The 23,198-nt window shown below is 36.8% G+C and overlaps 1 non-coding gene across 1 annotated transcript; it reads left to right on the forward strand.

Moving 5' to 3' along the window:
• Positions 1 to 22,571: 22,571 nt before the first annotated feature.
• LOC111901989 (small nucleolar RNA R71) lies at positions 22,572 to 22,678 on the forward strand. The gene has a single exon (XR_002853648.1). It is a non-coding gene; the product is annotated as a small nucleolar RNA R71 (small nucleolar RNA).
• Positions 22,679 to 23,198: the final 520 nt, after the last annotated feature.

Raw genomic sequence — 23,198 nt, forward strand, 5'->3', positions numbered from 1 at the left:
GTATATCAATAAGGATCTTTTTAGTTCTTCACACAAGGTTAGTTATGGATCCTAAAATACCCCTATGGTATTTTAATTCTTGTTTGATTCTTATTTTCTGATTATGATTCTGGGATTATTGTTAGTCTTTTAGTGTTCCAAAATACTCCTATAGTATTTTAAACTTTATGTTTGGATCTATCAATCCTAATTGGTAAGTTTCAGACCTATTGCAACACCACTATCACTCCCAAGCACACGTTCATCGCATCTTGAATAAATGTAGTTGATCAGGTTACATTTATTCCAGCTTACGATTACATAACTACCCAGGTTTGACTGTAGTGCTCAACATCCGAAGACTTTTATTATTGTTCTTCTTGTGATACTTTTGTTCAAGTGTTTAGGTTCTGGATGTTCTTATACTTTGGTATAATATGGTTATATTTTAAAGTATAATTCTTCGTCAGAGTGTTTTATCCCTTTGTATTTATAGGTTGTATATCTTTTATGAATTGATATACTTAGCTCACTATAAACAATGCTCTGATACCAATCTGTCACACCCCAAAACCGGAACGACGGAAACGTTCTGGGGTGGATGACATCATGTCAAGTATCACAACACATGCATTATAGTAATCAAAGTACAACAAAACATTGCATTAATAGTAATAGTTTTACATAGTTTACATAACAGTACAAGAAAGTAATACAGGTAATAATATAAGTACAGTTTGGTACTAAGCTATCTTCATCAACAGCTCCGGAAATGTACCTCTCTAAAGCTAACCTGAGAATACAAGTTATTTGAAAAGCGAGTATCAGCATTTTTACAAATGCTGGTGAGTTTATAAGCATTTAGTGGCATTTTATTCAAATAACTTTAATAAAAGTGGTAGTTTCAGTGTATCTATTACATAGTGTCTTTTCCAGAAAATCCTATATTTTCTTAAATAAAAGAAGACTTCTACCAAGACTGGACGGAGTTATGTGGTAAAAAGGTAGTTTTCCCTTAATCGCTATCATTATCAAAATACAGAATTTGATTATTAAGAAAGCAGGAGAATTCAGGGAAAAACATATACCTCAGTAGTGAGGACTGCTGACTAAGGCAAAGGAATCATAGACTCCAAGAGAGTATCGAATGAATGACACGCCTGTTTCAGTCTAACAGAAAGAGACACAGACCCCTGACGGTACCAAATGAAAGGTACAACTAGTAAGGTCTAAAACAGAGAATACAGACCGCAGATAGTATCAAATGAAAGATACAGCTCGCAAGGCCTAAAACAGAGAATACAGACCGCAGACAGTATCAAACGACATTCGGACGGCCATTCGATCCCACCAGACCACATCTCAACGAAGAAAAGGAAATAGGGCGGACAAGCCTTCCTAAGTCCTCCAATCATTATTTATATGCACCTATACAAGCACGGACATACATCTAACTGTGACTGAGTTGGTAACAAGTGGAAAAATTATCGTGATGTATAACCGAATCGTGGTGTGTAAACGTACAGTGTGGAATAACCGAATCGTGGTGTATAACGTGCAGTGTGGAATAATCGAATCGTGATGTATAACGTACAGTGTGGAATACTGAATCGTGATGTATAAACATATAGTGTGGAATAACTGAATCATGATGTATAAACGTATAGTATGGAATAAGAGCGTCTAACAGGTATAAGCGACTACAAGTATAAGCGAAATCGAGACAATAGTAAGTATAAACGCATCACGAAGTGAAAGCGTTATTAAGTAGGAGTTTCACTAAGAAAGAGTATCAAAATATGGAAGAAAACCTTTATTCTTGTGAAAGTCCCATCTTGGTGTCCTTTGGTAAAATAAGTTTGAAAACCTTTAGAAATTCTTTAGAAACTTTTCATAAACTAGTTTAAATCGTCTTTTGATAAAACAGTATAAGTAAGAGTTTGAACAAGTGAAAACCTTTTAGAAAGCCATTTATAGTATCCTACCTGGTAAAATAGTTTATAGTGTGGTAAATCTTTGTGCATGCGGGTTATCAATCACATGTGATTGATATGATAACTGGCATGTTTAACCTATATTCCCCCCTATAAAACATGTAAAAACATTTAAAAGGTTCATTCAGGGGTATGAACTCACCTGGTGTAAGTGGATCCCGACGAAGGTGCCGGTTGGGTGCTCGGTGTTAAGTAAAGACTTGGACACACTTAATGACCTATTTAACATATGATAACATATGTTCACATATAATTAGTACACTTAATACTATTTAAACAAATATACGCACCCTAAAGAGCGGAAAACACTTTGGTTAAGTGTTTGGGGTGTCCCGGGTAACATTTAAAGGTGTAAATGGCTTAGGAATGGAGTTTACTCTCCAAGAGTAAACTCACCTTATGGTGTTTACGGCCCAGGGACAACTCCCCATGAGTTTACGGCCATAAACTCATGGTGAGGGGTTTCTAGGGTGTTTTAAGGCTTTAACATGCTTGTGGAATTATTCTAGGTCCAAATCTAATTTGTATGTGTGGATTTAAGGGGTTTAAAGGGTCCAAATGCGAGTTTATGGCCCATGAACCACCCCTATGGGAGTTCACGGCCGTGAACTCCTATCCCTTGATTTTATGGAAGTTTTGAAGTCCCTAATTCCTTCTAGTAATTTATAATAAAGTATAAGGCAATTTGGGGGGACAAAAACCATCATTTGACATAGTTTAGGGGTGTTTACGGCCTAGGCACTTGCTTGGGCTGTAAACTTCAAGTTACCCCTCATTTCTTTGTGTTTAAATGTTCTAATCCCGGAATAGCAAGCCCCTAATTTATGTATTAAGCCTAAGGGTGGCTTGGGAGTGTTTTTGGGGCATTTATGCAAGGATATGAGGTGTTTATGGCCTAAGCATGTGCTTGGGCCATAAACTCTCTTTTATGCCCTAAAATCTTGTGTTTTGATGATTAAACACTCCTAGACAAATTCCTTAATTGGTTCCTAGGCTCAACGGGACAAGTTTGGGTCATTTTGGCCACTTTTTGGGTGGTTACGACCTATGGAGGCTCTTAGGCCTTAAACTCCTTTTTCATGTCTCAATCGTGTGATTTTTAGGCTAAAAAGACAATAATGAACGCATAGAACAAGTTAGGGTTGAAGGTCTTACGTTTAGGAAGCGTTTGGTTGCAGATTTGGGTCGAAAACGGGCGTTTATGAGAGAGTGTATAGACAGAGGGTGGAAAAGGTTGAAATGGAGCTTACTCCCCCTTATATAGGGGATTGAATTGAAGCTCAGTGGGAATCTAACCAATACTGTCGTTTAACGGGGCTTTTGGTCGCACCCAATTTAGGGGTCGTAATAATAAAAACTAACTTTTTCCAATTAAATGGAAATGTAAGGTAAGTGTCTTTATTTATTTTATTACGACTTTAATGACACATTAAATAAATAAATAAAACATTTATTTATTTGGCGACCTCCAATTAACGGAACTTTTATAAACTGGAATATTTCGTTAACGGTAACGGGGTAATGTAACGGAATAAACTTGGGTTGTCACATCCCTTTTGATGAGACCGAGAACAACGAAAAACCTAAACTTCCTGGAAGAACAAATCGAGATAATAGACCGAGAGATCAAACCTACAAAGCAAACCCGCACTTCGATAGTGAAGGTTCACTAGAATTCCAAGCGGAAACCTGAATTCACTTGGGAGCATGAAAATTCGATGAAGCAGAAATATTCACATCTCTTTCCATAATTTGTATCTTAATTTTTGAATTTCTGGACGAAATTTACTCTAACGGGGGGATAATGTGACAACCCGAAGTTTGTATCATCGCCGTAACTAGTTTCCGTCCATAAAACTCATTTTTAACAAATTGTTCCAATTACATTTTTGGATTAACTCATCTAACTTAAGACTGTTATTTTGGACTCGTAAGTATCCAAACACGTTAGAAGCACATGAAAACACCCCAATTTAGTAATTGGAATATTTTTAGTTTCGACCATATCGGGTTATGACAACTTAATCGGGTGCGACCAAAAGCCTCGTTTAACGTGAATATCGGGTTGAATTCCCATGTGTCCCAAACTTAAACCATATATAAAGTTGAAATTACTTCATTTTGAAGCTTTTTACGCTCTCTCTACTCTCTCTCCTCAAATCCAAGTTTTAGGTCCCAAAATCACTCAATTCAAACTCCAAATCGATAAAGTAACCATCTTAACTCTTATATTAACATCTTTAGCCTTCAAATTCGTGTTTAAACCATGAAATAGGACCATGTTCATGTGTTTATGGCCCTAGAACAGTCCTAGGCCATAAACTCACATGGATGGGGTTTTGGAGCCCCAAAACCCTCCCAAATCACTTATGGAGTTTGGAAATGACTTAAGGGCTTGTTTGAATGGACTAGGAACACCATAAACTCATCATTTAAGGGATAAATATGAGTTTATGGCGCATGATCATGCTTGGACCGTAAACACCCATTCATAGGCAGTAAACACCTTTTAAGGTGTTAAGATGCCCCTTAAACACCTCCTAAGCCTGGAATTAATATCTAGAAGCAACCACAAATGAGTTAGGGCGTTAATCTAGGACCACCAACACATGAAAGGAAAGGGTATATAGGAGCTTACGGCCATAAACTCCTAGTTTACAGCTGTAAACTCCATTAGATAGTCCCTTTGGTGGTTTAGTCCCTTCCAATGCCCTAGAAGTTAACCTAGTTTCATCCCTAAAGTGCTATAAGGCCATTAAGCACCCAAGAACCTATCACCCATGAGTTTACGGCCGTAAACTCATGGGGACATGCTCTTAGGGTCGTAATCTCCCAAAGGAATTTACTCTTGAAGAGCAAACTCCATATCTAAACCATACACCCCCTTAGATGCCACCCGAGTCACTCCAAACACTTGAATTGAAGTGTTTTTCGCTCCGAGGAATGTTTATTCATTTTAACTAGTAGAACAAGGTCTAATTAGATACAATTGTGTATCTCTTCATATTACATAGTAACCTCGCGCATTTTCAAACCCCGAATTGACGGTTAGCATCCAAACCGACACATTCCTCAATTGGTGAGTTCATACCCCTACCCTTTTTCAGTGTTTTTCAATGCTTTCAGGGGGGGGGGGGGGAATACAAGCAAAAGTACAAGAATACCTTGTACTTAAATTTATTATTTCATTTGAAATGCTTTCATAATCCGTATACTTTTAATAATGGAAACCATATTAAACAACTGTTTGACTTGCAGAGTTCAAATGATTGTTCACACCATTACTGTTAAAATCATAGAACTTTTGTATCATCCTTTGTAACACTCCCCCTAGATACGAGAGTGAAGGACAGATATCAATAGAACTTTTGACAGTTCCTTGTTAATACTCCCCTTAGACATGAGAGTACTGGACTATTAAAACAGAATTTTCCGTATTATTAAATTCAATTTTAAATTCATTAATCTTAAGATTGGAGACACGTCCTTTGTAACACTCCCCCGAGATACAAGAGTGGAGGACTATCCCTGTAACCAGAATCTCTTGAAGGGAGAGCGTGACTTGAGTGTATAGATCTATACGGGATTGACTACACCGCACCTGGCTGCTAGCTACAGCCGAACCGAAAGGTTCAAGGGTGACAAAAGTCATAAAAAGATACTGGCCCCGTTCCGGGCCTTATCTAGTCTGTAGTATGGTTATGGAACTCACAATCAAGATTAAGGAAACTTTTCTACTTATTTATTAGTTTTATATATATGTGTTAAAACTAATGTACTTTTTCAAGGATAACCGACTTTTAGGAAACTTCACACTAACACATTAAGTATAGTAGGTACTTGTACGTTACATTCAGATTCGATAACCAACCCCAACTTTGAGGAAAAATAAGGGTTTTTCCTGGAATAACTGAACTGTTCTTAACTAGACCGTATAACTAATGGATAACTAAACCTTACTTTTAAGAAAATATGAGATTTTCTTGGCTAACAACATTTTCAGAAAACCAAAGGAAACTTTTTCATTTTCAAAAACAAACCGCTTATGAACTCACCAGCTTTATGATGATTTTTAAACTGCTTGTATTCTCAGGTTCTCCTTAGACATGTATTCCGCGTTCTTTTGTAGAAGACAGAGCGTATGGAAGTCACGTCTTACTTTTGGTTAACTTACGTATCTACTAAACTTGTAACACTTTACTTTCAAAAAAATGTAATGAATCTATGTAATGTAATGTTTTGTGTTTACTTCGTTTACTATGTACATTGGTTGTGATACATAACATGAAGTCACCTCCGCCCTTGAACGTTTCCGCCTTCGGTTTCGGGGTGTGACACTAATGCGTCACCTTAATCAACTAATAAATAATTACTACATAGTAAGTTGGTGTTTACACCGCTTACATTATGTGTTAGGTTTATCACCTTTTCAGTCATGGCTAATATCAGTAAATCGGATCGCAAAACCTCAATTTGAGAGTGATTATTCCTAATGATTCATAAGTCTTTTTTATGTACTCTCTGTTCTGGATTTCTTTCTAATCTTTTCGAAGTCGGAGAGTGATATTCCCCAGTCTAAAGATAACTTAGTCTGAGCGACACCCGATTTATGACCTTTTCTATAAACTTACTTCCACTCTTTTTACTAGGACAGCATCATAGGGATGTAGGTCGAAACTTAAAGAACCATAGATCAAAACGCGGAAAATGTATTTGCGTATTTAATTTATTTAAATACATCTAGAATCAACCATCGTCGCTCACAAACTTGTTTTCCTCATCGTATAGTAAAAATTATGCCTCCGAAGAAACATAATCAACCCACTAGAAAGACACCGACTCTTCAGATAGATGCAACTACGTTTCAAGCTACAATTACAGTAGCGATAGCCAGGTGCAGCAACACAAATGTTAGTGGAAACATTATCGGTATTCCCGATCGTTGCGATAGCCAGGTGCAACAACCAATACTAGTTTGTAAAGACACTCCAGAACTCAAACCAAACATCCTGAAAAGAATTTTTGAGAATGAGAAAGGGACTACTTCAACTCAAGGACCTTTCGAAGGGCAGCAGGCTGGGGCAGTCAATACCCCTATCAGCTCTCCTGTCTTGACGCCAACGACACCATACTTAGGAAACCTTACCCACTATAGCAAGTGTAACTACCATCATAATGGGATCTTCCGAGAACTATATTGTGTTAGATGCAGCATGAAGTGGCATACTGCTTGCATCTGTAGGAGCCCGGTCAAGTTCATCACATCAACCACCAATGTTGGGGTCAATCCAATATGCCATCTCTATGGTGAAATAGGACATTTCAAGAGAGACTGTGCAATAGAAAGAAGTAAGAAGGTGCAAGAGGAGTTTATCCCTAAACATAAAGAAGCATCAAGGAGCCCAACAGAATTTTGGTATGTGATGCGTGCAAATAGCTACACCTAATTTTAATATTTATAACCTAACTTGCTTAACTAACTAATTTCACCTAGGCATTGTACACAGTCAATATTATAGAATAGTTGGGTAAGTCGGGTGTCGATCTCAGGGAACGGTTTTGACTAATTAATGTATCTACTATTAAATTAACCTAATTTTAGAGCTAAGATGGGGTTTTATCTGATTTTACATGACCAGATGAACTTAAGTCATAGAATTCAATCAATTAATTAAACCACTCCTGTTTAGTTTGAATCCACTTCCTCTTTATGGTTAGCTATCAATTATGGATTATCGAAGTTGGTTACCAATTATTATGTAATTAGCAATTCAAGTATAAATTTACTAATCTTTTTGCCAATTCATGAACTACCTTGTATAGTAATACATAAGCAAAACACATAATTAGTTATTAGTTATAGACGGGCTATGTAAGATTTATCTAAGCAAACACAATTATGGTCCCAATTATGCTCTCCAACAGCTAAATTTAATTACTTCAGTTACTACCTAATATTGGGTCGACCCTAGATCTAGCAATTTAATGTTCACTAAATCACTAGGTTTCAAGTTCATGTAATCTAATAATCACTAGCTACATAGAACATGAATTTAATCAACTAAAGAAACAAACATAAGCATGCTAGGTAATAATAATCAAACACAAGCAATTTACCAACTAATCAAATCCTATAGTCATTAAGCTAAACCATATGTTAGAAGCTTCATATTGCTAAACAAGAGTTGTGTGACAACCCGCAATTTATTCCGTCACTTTAACCCGGTTCCGTCAATAAAACCGTTACGTCCCGATTTTTCCGTTAACTTTGTTTTAATTTAATTTATTTGCAACTTCTATTTAAATTTCATAAGTGTTGGGATACATTTTAATTCATTAAAATATTTTCTATTTTCATTTAGAAAATATTTAGTTTCATCTAAGTCGTAATTACGGTAAATTAATCGGGTGCGACCAAAAGGTTCGTCTAGCGTCAGTATCGGATAGAATTCCACCGTGTCCTAAACTTTGAGCACATATAAAGTTGAGATAGCCTCATTTGAAGCCTTTCCACTCTCTCTACTCTCTAATTTCTCTCTCTAGAAATCGAAATCAAGCCAAAAATCATTCAAAACAAGCTCCAAATCATCATGGTAACTATTCTAACTCCTAGTATAACCCGCTTGGTCTTCAAATTCGTGGATTATATGAGAAGTAGGACCCTTAGCATGATTTTAAGGTCCTAGAACATCCCTAGGCCGTGAACTCACATAAAAGGGGTTTTTGGGCCATAAAACCCTTCCAAACTTCATTTGGAGCTTAGATATGACTAAGGGACTTGCATGCATGGATTTAGAACACCTTAAACTCTTCATTTAGGGCATCAACATGAGTTTACGGCCCAAGCACATTCTTGGACCGTAAACACCTATTCTTGGGGATTAAACTCAATTAAAGGTGTTAGTTTGCCCCTAAACACCTCCAACAAGCTTCCATGAGAGTCTAGAGCCCTATAATCCTTCAAGAAATGCACCAAGTCTCACACAAATGGGAAAAGCTTGAGTTTACGGCCCAAGAACATTCTTGGACCATAAACTCATCTCCTTAAACCTTAAACTCATCCAATGGGTGTTTAAATGCCCTTCACACCTTGTTTGGTTTAGAAATGCGTCTAGAACTTAGTATGCTTGACTTTCAACCACCAAAACATCAAAGGAATAGTGTGGGGGAGTTTACGGCGATAAACTCCTAGTTTACTGCCGTAAACTCCAATAAATGGTCCATAAGTGAGTTTAATCCATTCCAAGGCCCTAGATTTGATCCTAGCTAATTTTTCCCAAGTGATATAAGGCCATTTAGCGTCATAAAACACCCCACCATGAGTTTACGGCCGTAAACTCAGGGGGCTTGGTACATTAGGGCCGAAAACTCTTGTGTGAGTTTACTCTTGAAGAGTAAACTCCATATCCTAATCGCAACTAGAAGTGTCTGTCCCATATCGCAACTAGAAGTGTTTGTCCCTAACTAATAAATGATTCAAGTCCTAATTAGATACAAATGTGTATCTTTTCATAATCCATAGGAACCTTGTGTGTTTGCAAACCCAGAACCGATGTTTAGGATCCAAGCAGACACGTTCCTCGTCCGGTGAGTTCATACCCCTACCCTTTTTCAATGGTTTTCCAATGTTTTCAGGGGGGAATACATGAAAAATAGAAATGTTTTCAAAACCTTAAATTGATGTATTTCAATAAATATCTGGCAAACTTATAAATATCTTTACTCCTTATGTATTATGCTGAGCATAAGGGATGTTTTATCAATTATAACTACATACATTTCAGTAAAGGAAACAATCAAACTAATCAAATTATTATGGGAATGATTTGGGATCTTCAGTACTCGTTTTATGAATTCGGATTTCAAGTAATGTTAATAGATAAACTATGTCTGATTCAGTTTATCTTTGTTTCATTTAGAATGTATTGTCAGATAATTTCATTGTATATAACTGTATTCACTGTATTATGTTTCATATCGTTTAGTATGTTTGATATCGTCTGGGAACACCGTGAATAATTCAGTACTAGCTTGTGAGATTCGTCATTACCTTTTGGGTTATCAGTAAATCCTCCCCGGAAGTATAACCAGATTCTCTTGGAGGGAGAGCGTGGAATTTGTGAATAGATCTATTCGGGACAGACAATCCCACACCTTAACTGCTAGCTACAGTTAGGTAGGCACACCTGAGGTGACAAATTTTGGATATCGTCCGACGCTTGACAAGCTTCAAGGAGGTCTCGTTGTCGTATCAACATGGTTACCCGCCTCACAATACGTATTAATATTAGTTTATTCACGGTTTTTGATTTGATTTTATATCTATCTTCTATCTATAGTTCTTGTATCTAGTACGGGATGATAATCCCATGGTTTTGAATCTATATCTAGTACGGGATGATAATCCCATGAATTTCAATCTATATCTAGTACGGGATGATAATCCCATGATTTTAATCTATAATCCAGTACGAGATGGTAATATGGTTTTGAATCTATATCTAGTATGGGATGATAATCCCATGGTTTTCAATCTATATCTATCTATAGTTTTGTGTATATCAAACTATCTTATATCTAGTAAGGGACGGTAATCCCATGACTTTCAATCTATAGTTGTTGTGTGTGAAAGTTGTCTTATATATAGTACGGGATAGTAATCCCATGATTTTCATTATATAGTTTTATGTATTAAACTGTACACTGCGATATTCAACTAAACTTTACTTTAAGGAAAATAAGGGTTTTTCCTGTGATAATTGAACTGTACATAACCGAAACGTATGATAAATAGAAAATTAAACACTTAGGAAAATATGGGATTTTCCTGGAATAACGTAACAACCCGTAATTGAATTGGTAACAAAAGCTAACTAAACTGTTTTCATAAGAAAATATGGGATTTTCTTGGATAACAAACCTTTTCAGAAAACTAAAGGGAACTAGTACATTTTTCAGAGAATAAACATCTTATGAACTCACCAGCTTTATGCTGATTTTCAAGCTACTTGTATTCTCAGGTCCACATTAGACAGGTAGTCGATGATCCCTTTTGGCGAAGACGGAGTGCGTAGAAGACACGTCTTACTTTTGTTCATATATACTATGTATCACAATTGTAAAATTTACTTTTGAACAAATGTAAACTTTTATATGTAATGTAAAGGTTGTTTACTTTGCTTACTATGTGCATTGGATTTGATACTCAACGTGGAGTCCACCCTGGAAATGTTTCTGCCTTTAGTTTTCGGGGTGTGACAGATTGGTATCAGAGCCCTTGTTTATAGTGAACGGAGTATACCAAACCTTACATGGTATAAGACTATAAACACTAAGGGTCCTAAGTACTCTGAACTAAAAGTATGCCTTAAAAATAAAAGTATTTCAAAACTATCCAAGTATACTGAACCGTCGAGATCCGTAACTACAAGTAGAACAAAACATAAGTAAATGGGTGTTGTACGCTGCGGTTAAACCTGGGCAGTTATGTAGTCGTGTCTAGGATCAATATAGCCTGGCCAACTATATTCATTCGAGATACGGCCAACATGTGCTTGGGAGTGACTGTGGTATGCGGCATGCCGAAAACTTACCCAAATACCACAAACATCGAACCAGTGTCGTAGCGAACCATGAAATACTGTGGGAGTATTTCTTGAGTCAATCATTTGTAGAAATCCTCATTCAAGCGTCGTTCCTTGATCATTCCTCTAGCGATAAATTATTTGCTTTGATAACTCTTTCCTACTTTTTTATGCTTAATCAGAATATATATACCTGTGATATCCCTTGATTCAATTCAGAGGATTTACCATCCTCTCTTTTCGAATTATTCAAATTGTCCACAATCTTTCATATGTTGGAAGTAGATATGAATGAAGATTGTCATGAATTGGTGTGTAGATTGTCTAAATGGTATTAGACACAGCAAAAGGTTTCTACAACGTTCATGAGTGCTTATGAACTAGTTTTGAGCATTGGAACAAACCCGCGCTTGCTGGAATCACCTTAGGGAATGTGATAAAAAAGGTGATCGCAAGACGATAATATCATATGATCTTAAAACCAAGATATATGGTTTGTTATTTGTTAATTGGTTGTGCATTGATAATGTGAAACCGCATCAGTAACTTGATGTTATAAAACGCATTGTTGTGTATAGTTGATTAATGAATAAGTAAATGCATAGAAGTCAAAGTTTATCTGTTACTTTTATTCTAAGAGGGTAAAAGCGATATCTCGGCCGCTCGATGACTTGATTTGACTTATGTGTCGGGCCCGGTCAGAACTGAATTGATGTGTTCGATTAAGTTCTATGTCAGATAAATCGGAGATCGAGAAACCAAATGCTAGACAAATTTGTTCCATAGAATTGTCAGCACGATATCTAAGCAGAGGACTGTACGATCCCTTATCTTAAGGACACGATTGATAAGATCAGAGTTTGACAGCGTCTTTGAGAGCTACGATTGCTAATCGTATTATACTTGTGTGTATAGTTACTAAACTTATCCAAGTGGGAGACTGTTGGAATAGTGTCTAAGGCTGCAACTATATTAGGCAAGTATTTGACCCGGTTGTGCATAGTCCTTTTGGGTTGCCTTCACGATAGCAACTTGACACGATGATTTATTATGAGAGAAGAAATATTATTAATATATAATGAGAATAATATAAGGAATAATAATATTGTTATTTGATTAATATAAGTCATAAATTAATTAGGAATTAATTTGGTGACTTAAAGAGATTAATTGAATAAAGGGGCATAAACTGTCAATTGTATGATAGTTGTAATTTGGGCTATAATCCCTTATGGATAAGGGGTGGACGGTTTCTAGGGCTTAATATAGGCTTAGAATTCGTCCAGTAGATTATCAATTAGGGTATTGGATTGCTTAGGGCCTAATTTATCCAATTAGGGTTTAAGGGTGAAACCCTAGGAGCCTTACAAGTATAAATAGACTCTAAGGGTTAAGTAAATCAGGACATATGCTTTAGAAGAAACCCTGGCCGATTTTGATCCTCTCTCCTCTCTCTCAAATAGTCCTCTTGCTAGTTGGTGTTTGTAATCCATTAGAGGAGTGACAATTGTGACTTTAAAGCTCTAAGGACATGAAGGTCAACCAAGTGATTCAAGGTAAACTTCTAATTCTGATTTCTTATTGTTATTATACTCTTTTAGCCATTAGAAGTCTTAGATTCAATGTATGTTCAATTAGAGAAACCTAGACCCAAGAATTAGGGTTTACATGTGCACATAGGAATGTTCAGATGGCTAAAACCCATCAGTTCGCAGTCCTAGAACATCCCTAGGCTGTGAACTCACATAAAAGGGGTTTTTGGTCCATAAAACCCTTCCAAACTTCATTTGGAGCTTAGATATTCCTAAGGGACTTGCATGCATGGATTTAGAACACCTTAAACTCTTCGTTTAGGGCATCAACATGTGTTTACGGCCCAAGCACATGCTTGGACCTTAAACACCTATTCTTGGGGAGTGAACTCAATTAAAGGTGTTAGTTTGCCCCTAAGCACCTCTAACAAGCTTCCATGAGAGTTTAGAACCCTATAATCCTTGAAGAAATGCACCAAATCTTAAAAAAATGGGAAAAGCTTGAGTTTATGGCCCAAGAACATTCTTGGACCGTAAACTCATCTCCTTAAACCTTAAACTCATGCAGTGGGTGTTTAAATTCCCTTAACACCTTGTTTGATTTAGAAATGAGTCTGGAACTTAGTATGCTTGACTTTCAACCACCAAAACATCAAAGGAATGGGTGTGGGGGAGTTTATGGCCGTAAACTCATAGTTTACTGCCGTAAACTCCAATAAATAGTCCATAAGTGATTTTAATCCATTCCAAGGCCCTAGATTTGATCCTAGCTAATTTTTCCCAAGTGATATAAGGCCATTTAGCATCATAAAACACCCCACCATGAGTTTACGACCGTAAACTCATGGGGAATGGTACATTAGGGCCGAAAAATCTTGTGTGATTTTACTCTTGAAGAGTAAACTCCATATCCAAGCTTTATGTGTCCTTAAATGCAACCCGTGTCCTTCCAAACACTTGTAATGGAGTGTTTTCGGAACTAGAAGTGTTTGTCCCTAACTAATAAATGATTCAAGTCCTATATAGATACAAATGTGTATCTTTTCATAATCCATAGGAACCTTGTGCGTTTGCAAACCCAGAACTGACGTTTAGGATCCAAGCAGACACGTTCCTCGTCCGGTGAGTTCATACCCCTACCCTTTTTCAATGGTTTTTCAATGTTTTCAGGGGGGAATACAAGAAAAATAGAAATATTTTCAAAAACTTAAATTGATGTATTTCAGTAAATATCTGGCAAACTTATAGATATCTTTATCCCTTATGTATTATGTTGAGCATAAGGGATGTTTTATCAATTATAACTACATAGATTTCAGTAAAGGAAACAATCAAACTAATCAAATTATTATGGGAATAATTTGGGATCTTCGGTACTCGTTTTATGAATTCGGATTTCAAGTATTGTTAATAGATAAACTATGTCTGATTCAGTTTATCTCTGTTTCATTTAGAATGTATTGTCAGATAATTTCATTGTATATAACTGTATTCACTGTATTATGTTTCATATCGTTTAGTATGTTTGATATCGTCTGGGAACACCATGAATAATTTAGTACTAGCTTGTGAGATTCATCATTACCCATTGGGTTATCAGTAAATCCTCCCTTGAAGTGTAACCAGAGTCTCCTGGAGGGAGAGCGTGGAATTTGTGAATAGATCTATTCGGGATTGACAATCCCACACCTTAACTGCTAGCTACAGTTAGGCGGGCACGCCTGGGGTGACAAATTCTGGGTATCGTCCGACGTCTGACAAGCGTCAAGGAGGTCTCGTTGTCGTATCAGCATGGTTACCCGGCTCACAATACGTATTAATATAAGTTTATTCACGGTTTTTTATTTGATTTTATATCTATCTTCTATCTATAGTTCTTGTATCTAGTACAGGATGATAGTCCCATGGTTTTGAATCTAAATCTAGTACGGGATGATAATCCCATGATTTTCAATCTATATCTAGTACAGGATGATAATCCCATGATTTTAATCTATAATCTAGTACGGGATGGTAATCCTATGGTTTTGAATCTATATCTAGTATGGGATGATAATCCCATGGTTTTCAATCTATATCTATCTATAGTTTTGTGTATATCAAACTATCTTATATCTAGTAAGGGACGGTAATCCCATGACTTTCAATCTATAGTTGTTGTGTATCAAAGTTGTCTTATATATAGTACGGGATAGTAATCACATGATTTTCATTATATAGTTTTATGTATTAAACTATACACTGCGATATTCAACTAAACTTTACTTTAAGGAAAATAAGGGTTTTTCCTGGGATAATTGAACTGTACATAACCGAAACGTATGATAAATAGAAAACTAAACACTTAGGAAAATATGGGATTTTCCTAGAATAACGTATCAACCCGTAATTGAATTGGTAACAAAAGATAACTAAACTGTTTTGATAAGAAAATATGAGATTTTCTTGGATAACAAACCTTTTCAGAAAACTAAAGGAAACTAGTACATTTTTCAGAAAACAAACATCTTATGAACTCACCAGCTTTATGCTGATTTTCAAACTGCTTGTATTCTCAGGTCCACATTAGACAGGTACTCGATGATCCCTTTTGGCGAAGACGGAGTGCGAAGAAGACACGTCTTACTTTTGTTCATATATACTATGTATCACACTTGTACAATTTACTTTTGAACAAATGTAAACTTTTATATGTAATGTAATGGTTGTTTACTTTGCTTAATATGTGCATTGGATTTGATATACAACGTGGAGTCCGCCCCGGAAATGTTTCCGCCTTTGGTTTTCGGGGTGTGACAAGTTGTTAGATTAAGCTACTCATAGTAGTAAACAAACGAACACAAATCAATAAACAAACGAACACAAATCAAAGTATAAGACGTGTTCAAGTATCAACAATTAAACTCACGTTGTGAACCATAAGGAGCCAGAGAATTTATAATATCTGATTTTACCGAGTTCACGTCGTGAACCATAAGGATTCACGTCATGAATGTAAGTTTTACGTGTTCGACAAGGACTCTTTCACCCGGATGCATATCTTCTAGAACACTCCACTCACGTCGTGAACATCAAATTACTCACGCCGTGAGCACATTTTTTGCGGAGGTTTTCATCCTTCTTCCATTCAAGCCTCCAAAGTTCCATGTATTGTCAGTTCTAGTCCTTCTCTTCGAAAATACTTTACTTTGGTTGCAAATAATAATTTATCCTTATAAGTACCATTATTCTATGCAAATAACAAAAATATCAATAAAAATGTAAGTAAATATTCCCTAAAAATATGTATAAATATGACAATATCAAAATACCCCACACTTATTCTTTTCTTGCCCGCAAGCAAATCTAATGAATTCAAACTTAAACCTTCATTACTAGCATCACATAAAATAATCCAATTCCAACTCAACCATTATGCCAAGACCTCAACGCATGCATTTGTGTCTAATTAAAATGTTTCCTAAGTAACCCTTCTTAATTCTAAATACTCATAATCCTCATAAACACGCGCCCACTTCTTCTAAACAATGGTCATTTTATGCATCCCTTCGATTCCATCTTCAGAAAACTTCCTTAACCTCAAGGTATTTTTGTAAAGCAACCCATGCATACATAAACTCTAGAAATAATTACACTTTGATACCACAATGGAGCTCTTGGAATTCACCTCTTCTTTGATATTTGATCTTCAATTTTTTTGAATTCACCATCTTTTGTAATTTTTGGTATCTTCAACTTTTGATTTTTTTTTTCAGAATTTTTGATCTTTGATCTTTAACATTGGTACTTCTATAGCTCCAAAAATTCTTCAATTTTTTCACTTTTTGGTAATGTCTCATTTTTTTATTTATAAATATCTCACTTTTTTTTTCACTCAAAGCCTGCATGTTTAAGTAGGGGCACTTTAATTCAACCCTTATTGGTTAAGGTATTAGTTTTCCTGAATACATTTTGAGTACATGATGCTAAGCATATTGCATTCCTCAAACTAAGCGAGGTTATGTTTTTGTCCCATGATTTTATAGAATAAAGGAGGCCACAAATGCACTATAACGTGTATTGTCTCAACTAAACATTTGAGCTCTTCTCGGATCACCCCATGCAACATTAGCAACTACAGTTCAAATTATTATTATTACTAGAAATTTTTATTTAGATTATTATATCAACTCAATTTCTATTTTTTTTAAATTTACTAAATTCTAGCAATTTACTTTTAGCAATCTAAGCAATTACTTTTCCGACCTCTACCCCATACTTATTACATACAATGCCCTCATTGTATGCATAAACTAAATAAAAGTAATAAAAGGGAAAAAAAGGAACAGACTCCCCTAGGATAGTGGCGTGATCGAACTCCATAAGTGTGGACAAAATGCCCATCTTGAATGTTGAACTTCTTTGAAATATGAACTTGAATCTTGATCGTTGCAAGATATAATAAGCGTCAATGAAATATGGAATCGAGACTCCAAACTTCAACAAAGGTGGTGTAAATCTCCAAGCAAGAAGAATAATGGGGAAAACAAATGCCACATAAAATGGTAAAGAAACCTAGCCAAAGTAATCTTCATAACAATCCCAAGAAGAAAAGCAGTGACCCATGCAGTAAAATGCATCAATGGGTTTCATCTTTGTGGAACTACATGATTCACATCGTGAATTATAAGAAGGGCGGCGACGTGAAATCGAGAAAACATGGAAAGTAAAAATCCGTGAAAAATTGACTCACGACGTGAATTTTAGGGAGTCACGACGTGAGTACTCGACATACCAAAAATTGTTCTGTCTTCAGCTCTTATCTTCAAACAAATGTCTTCATTGATTAAGATTTTGCTAATATCTGATTTTTTTACTCTTCTGTACACTTATCCTCTCTCTTGACTCACCCCACACTTAGTTAAAATTGTGGGTCTTGACTTGCGACTCTAAACTCTAATGATGCTCGATACGATCTCATGTAAACCGACCTCTCTCTTGACTCCATAAGCAAATCCGGAATATTCCCGTCACATAAAATAAAGAAGTAACATAATAACTTAAATTGTCTTACAAACCAAATCAAGTTTAAAACTAAACAAATCCAAACCAAAGGAAATTAAAAATAAAAACTAAATAAGAAATCAATCATCATCTTCTTCATCGTGATGTGCTCCACTTGTACCAGCTCCATCTCCCCCTTGACCTCTATACCCACTCCACCGAGGGAAAATTGGGTAATGATACCCAAGGTGAGGAGGTTGCTACATATACAAATACTGTAGCAAATTTTCCACAGTCCTGCCAATCCAACTGACTCTAAGTTAAAGCTGATCAAAATATCCGGCCATATCACCCCCAAAATGTGGTCCTCCCATGGGTGCGAATTGATGCACCGACTGTTCTCTCTCTCCTCGTCGTCGCACATTCCACCTCCGAGGCCTCAGATGTGGTTATTGCTCAGTCTGTCCACCAAGGTGCTCACCACCATCACCCTCCTCATCAGTATGCATAATTCCTAATGAGATCCAAAATTCTGAACAACCCGCATTGTTTCCATGCATCCCATGGTAAAATCGCTCTCTTCCTTGCAAGCTAAAGAGCGGGTAATGTTGGGAACAATTAAGCCATAAGAACGGGCCAATCGAATGATGAAATGGCCCCCACAGATAGGGATCCCAGAACGAGAACTAGCAGCAGAATCAGCCAAAAAGCTTGCCAAAAAGTAAGGAATGTTGCAACACACTCCCGACTATAAGAGATACCATAAAAAGAACAGATTCTGCTTCGTTACTTTATCCCCATGCCTCCTGTGGTTTTAGGAAAACGTGATAAATCGGTGGAGTAATCGGTGGATAGGGGACCGAATGTTGCTCTCGGGAGACACTTCAGAATTTAATATCCCAGATGCAATATTGTGCCAGAACTCAAACCCAGTAGCACCATCTGCATAACCTCTGACCGCCTCCCTCAAGAACATGCCAAACTTAGGAGTCATTGCCTCTTGTGGATTATATATCCCCACTCTCCAAGAAAACTCCACGAGGCTGCATTCATGGTACTCTCCCCCGATACAGAATACCAATGCTCGCTGAAAATGAGGGTGTTGGACATTCTCTTGGAATGTCACCATCGAGAAGAACTCCACACATAATTCCTTATAAACCCTCTCTTGAATGCTGAAAATATTAAGCCACCACGAACAAGTAAACGAAAAACCACCTCCAATAAGTATCTTTGTAAGAAATGGGGACAGCCTATCCACTAGTCCAACTTCCCTCAAATGTGTCCAATTTATGGTGGGTGCAAGTGTAATCTCTCTGTTGTAAAGCTACCATAAACGGTTGTTTTTGCGGGTCAAAATTTCTTGGGACATTGTTGTTGGGAAATTGTAGAATGGAGGTAAACGCACCACTCCAATTGGTACTTCCCTCCTATGAGCCATTTTTGCATAAATAATCATAAAACACAGCCAAGAAAAACATTACAAAAGATTAGAATTAAATAGAACTGGAACTGTCAGGTCCTAGCATTCATGTCTTGAATCCCTAAAGATTCACGTCGTGAAGTCGTAATCGAAGTCAGAATCGTCAATGTTGTGTACAAATCGGGCTAATACAATGGTTGGGGTTTATTGCCAGACCATTTCTAAGAACATTCTAGGAGCATGCAGTAACAAATTCAAACCTTTTAGGGCATTGATTTTGATAATATAATGAAAAACAAACCCTAACCCCTAAATCTAGCAATTAAATCAATAATAGACAATGTAAAGAAAATTAATTTACCTAATTAGGAGGATTGCGTAAGAAAAAGATGATTAAATAATGGAATCGGCCACAATCGCGAAGAGGGGGGGGGGACCGGAAAACAACTTCTCACTTCGTGGGAAATAAAGAATGAAGTAGGTCAATGACTTTTCTATCATTAATCTGTGGTCCCGTGCGTTTCAGGATTCACGTCGTGAATTCTAAAGGATTCACGTCGTGAGTCCGTTTTGGGCTGTACAATTGGACCACTTAATTAAATCCAATATGGACTAAACTAAAAAAATTGGGCCATTTAATTATATAGGACCGTAACATGGAGTGGGCTGGACTAATAATCTGCTAAGGAACATATTGTTCGTTTCAACCTGGACTCACATCTTGAATCATAATGATTCACGGCGTGAATACTATCTGATCATGAAGTTAATTATAAACTCCAAATTTGTCTATTAACTAGAGTTGTTAATTATTACCACTCAATTTTTAGGGACCCCACACTCAGTGTTGTGTTATGTATAAAGTGATTTGGATGATATGACGATTTCCCTAAAACTAAAAATGCAAAAACTAAAAAAAAGAAGAGAGAAAACGTAAACCAAATTCGGGTTGCCTCCCGCGAAGTGCTTCTTTTTGAGGAGTCTTGAGCCGGAAGCCGTGCCTCATACGTTGAATCTTCAGATGAGTCCATCACCAGCTGGATTTTTTGCTCCTTCCATCGCCTCTTGTATGCTTGGACTCGTCTAGTGTATGCCTTTTTTGAATTTTCCTTTTTATCTTTCACGTCATCCATATCAAGCTTTCTGTTGGTCCCTTTATTCTCCATTTTTTCTTCATTCTCCCTTAGGTCAATAAGGACCTTCTCTTCTTTCACCATTGGAACCATCTCCTTGGAAGTAACCTCGTCTTCATTACATGAAAACTCATCGTTTTCCTCACTCATCAAAGTTGTTGGTTTTGTGTAGGCAATGACCTCAACGAAAAATAGAACTGATGCTCTTGGTTTAGTGTGTTTGACTTGTTGAATTGTTTTGATTTCTTCTTCTATAAGCTTCTTTAATTCTTCAAGTTCATTCTCTTCATCAATGTAGAACACTTCACCGTTAACATCATATCCTTGAAATCCATCTTGTATACCAAATTCTTCCTTATCATCACCAACCCTCATTGTTAGCTTAGATTCATGAAAATCAACTAAAGCGCCAACAATATTTAGCAAAGGGCAACCCATAATGATTCAGATATTTGCATCCTCCTTCATATCCATAATTATAAAATCAACTGGGAAAACAAACTTCCCAATTTTAACAAGGATGTCTTCTATAATTCCCCTTGGATGTATCACCGAACAATTGGCCATGTGGATGGTCATCTTTGTAGCCGTCATTTTCTGAATATCCAGCTTTTGTTAGAATGAATAGGGCATCAAATTTATGCTAGCCCCGGAATCAGCAAAAGAATAAGTTTTCAAATTGTTACCAATCTCATAAGTAAGAGTGAGGCGTCCAGGATCTCCCATCTTCTTAGGTAACTCTCCCAATACAACTCTTGGGCTTTGCTCACTAAGAATGAACTTATAATTTTTCTTTAGTTGCTAACAAACATTTACAATATTATGTAGAAACTTCGCGTATTCTAGAATTTTTGAATGAAAATCGATAAACGGGGTATTAATAGGAATACCCTTTATTTGCTGAATAAACTCCAGGTGTTCCCTTTATAGTGGATTATGATTAGCTTGGTATGGGAAATGAAAAGGCGGTTGATAAGCAGAAATGAATTCTGGCTTTTTTTTGCTCAACCTGAGCCCACGACGTGAGCATAGGGGACTCACGACATGAGTCTGGTGTTTTAGCAATGTCTTCATTTTCGAGCTTTGGCTTCTTCGAATTTGGATCGGGCTGCTTTGGTTCCATTTCTAGCGCCTCCAAAAACTCAGAGATTACCTCTTCTTCAGTATCAATAGCCATAAGATGAGGTTGAGCGTTCTTTTCGGAAAATTGTGAAGATAACTTTTTGCTCACCAAAGTAGTTAGTTGACCAATTTGGACTTCGAGATTATGGATTGATGCTTGATGATTTCTTAATGAAGGTTGATGGTCAATCATCAGTGTTTGCTGTTCTTTCATCATTTTCATGTGTTCCTTTCGCACTGCATCAGTGTCATCATGCCTTTTCTCGGAAGCTTCCATAAATTTGGTCAAAATGTTTTCCATGTCTACTATATTTTTTGCTGGTGGTTGTTCTTTTTGGTAGAACCCTCGCCTTGTCTGCTTATATTTTTCTTCTTTTTTGCTTCTTTTACTCATTGTAAGGCATCCACTCATTCTTTAGTTTCCTCCAGTCTTCATTGTATTTATCTCCACTCGAGTAGCAAACTTGAGCCTTCTTGTTCCCATATTCCTCCAAATGGAAATCTTTAGTCAAGTGTGGCCCACTGCATCGTTCACAACCAAATCTAATTACATGAATTGATTAGTCCATTTGGGTTAGCCTTCGGTCCATATTATTTAGCATTCCCATCATCGCAGCCATCACTTCAGAATGTGTACTCCTAACTCCCTTTACTCCTTCATTCCTTGGATTGTGGTATTCACGAGAATGTTTTGCAAATTCTTCAACTAATTCCTTGACTTCACCCGAATTTTTTTTGGAAGTTGTCCTTGAGAATCAAGGAGTCGCCTTGTCATTACATTGACCCCGTCATAGAATATGGACACTTCTTGTTGAATGTTAAGGTCATGTTGAGGAACATTCCTTAACAGCCCCTTGTAGCGCTCCCAAACCTCGTAAAGTGACTCCTTCGGGTTTTGCTCAAAATTGGCTATTGCCTTATTGAGTTTAGCTATCTTGGATGGTGGAAAAAATTGGTCTAGAAACTGCTCACGCATTTGAGCCCAAGTAATAATTGTACCAGGTGGTAGTGCTTTTAAACAATCGTTAGCAGCTCCCTTAAAAGTAACAGGAAGCATCCTTAGCAAGACAATACGTCTACCCACATTCGGGACATTCAAATAATCAGCAATGTCATTGACTTCATCTAAGTGCTTAAACGAATCCTCATGATCTTTTCAATAAAATGGGATATGCTTCAGTACAGAAAGGATATGTCCTTTCAGCTTGAATGTGGTAGTGGCAGGTATGGCAGGTTGTACTAAACCTGGACCAATATCATCTCGAATTCTCTTTCTGTAAGCTCCCATGGACATCTCTTCAATATTCACCATCTCATTTATTAGCTAGTTCTCGGGTTCACTTGTATGTAATTCAAATTCAGGCTCGATATCGTATTTGGATTCAGGTTGGACGGGTATTTGATCAATGTTTGCAACCTTGCTCTTGTTCTTTGAAGATGAACTCGAC

This window comes from Lactuca sativa, chromosome 6, assembly GCF_002870075.4.
Source record: "Lactuca sativa cultivar Salinas chromosome 6, Lsat_Salinas_v11, whole genome shotgun sequence".
In the NCBI taxonomy this organism is placed as follows: domain Eukaryota; kingdom Viridiplantae; phylum Streptophyta; class Magnoliopsida; order Asterales; family Asteraceae; genus Lactuca; species Lactuca sativa.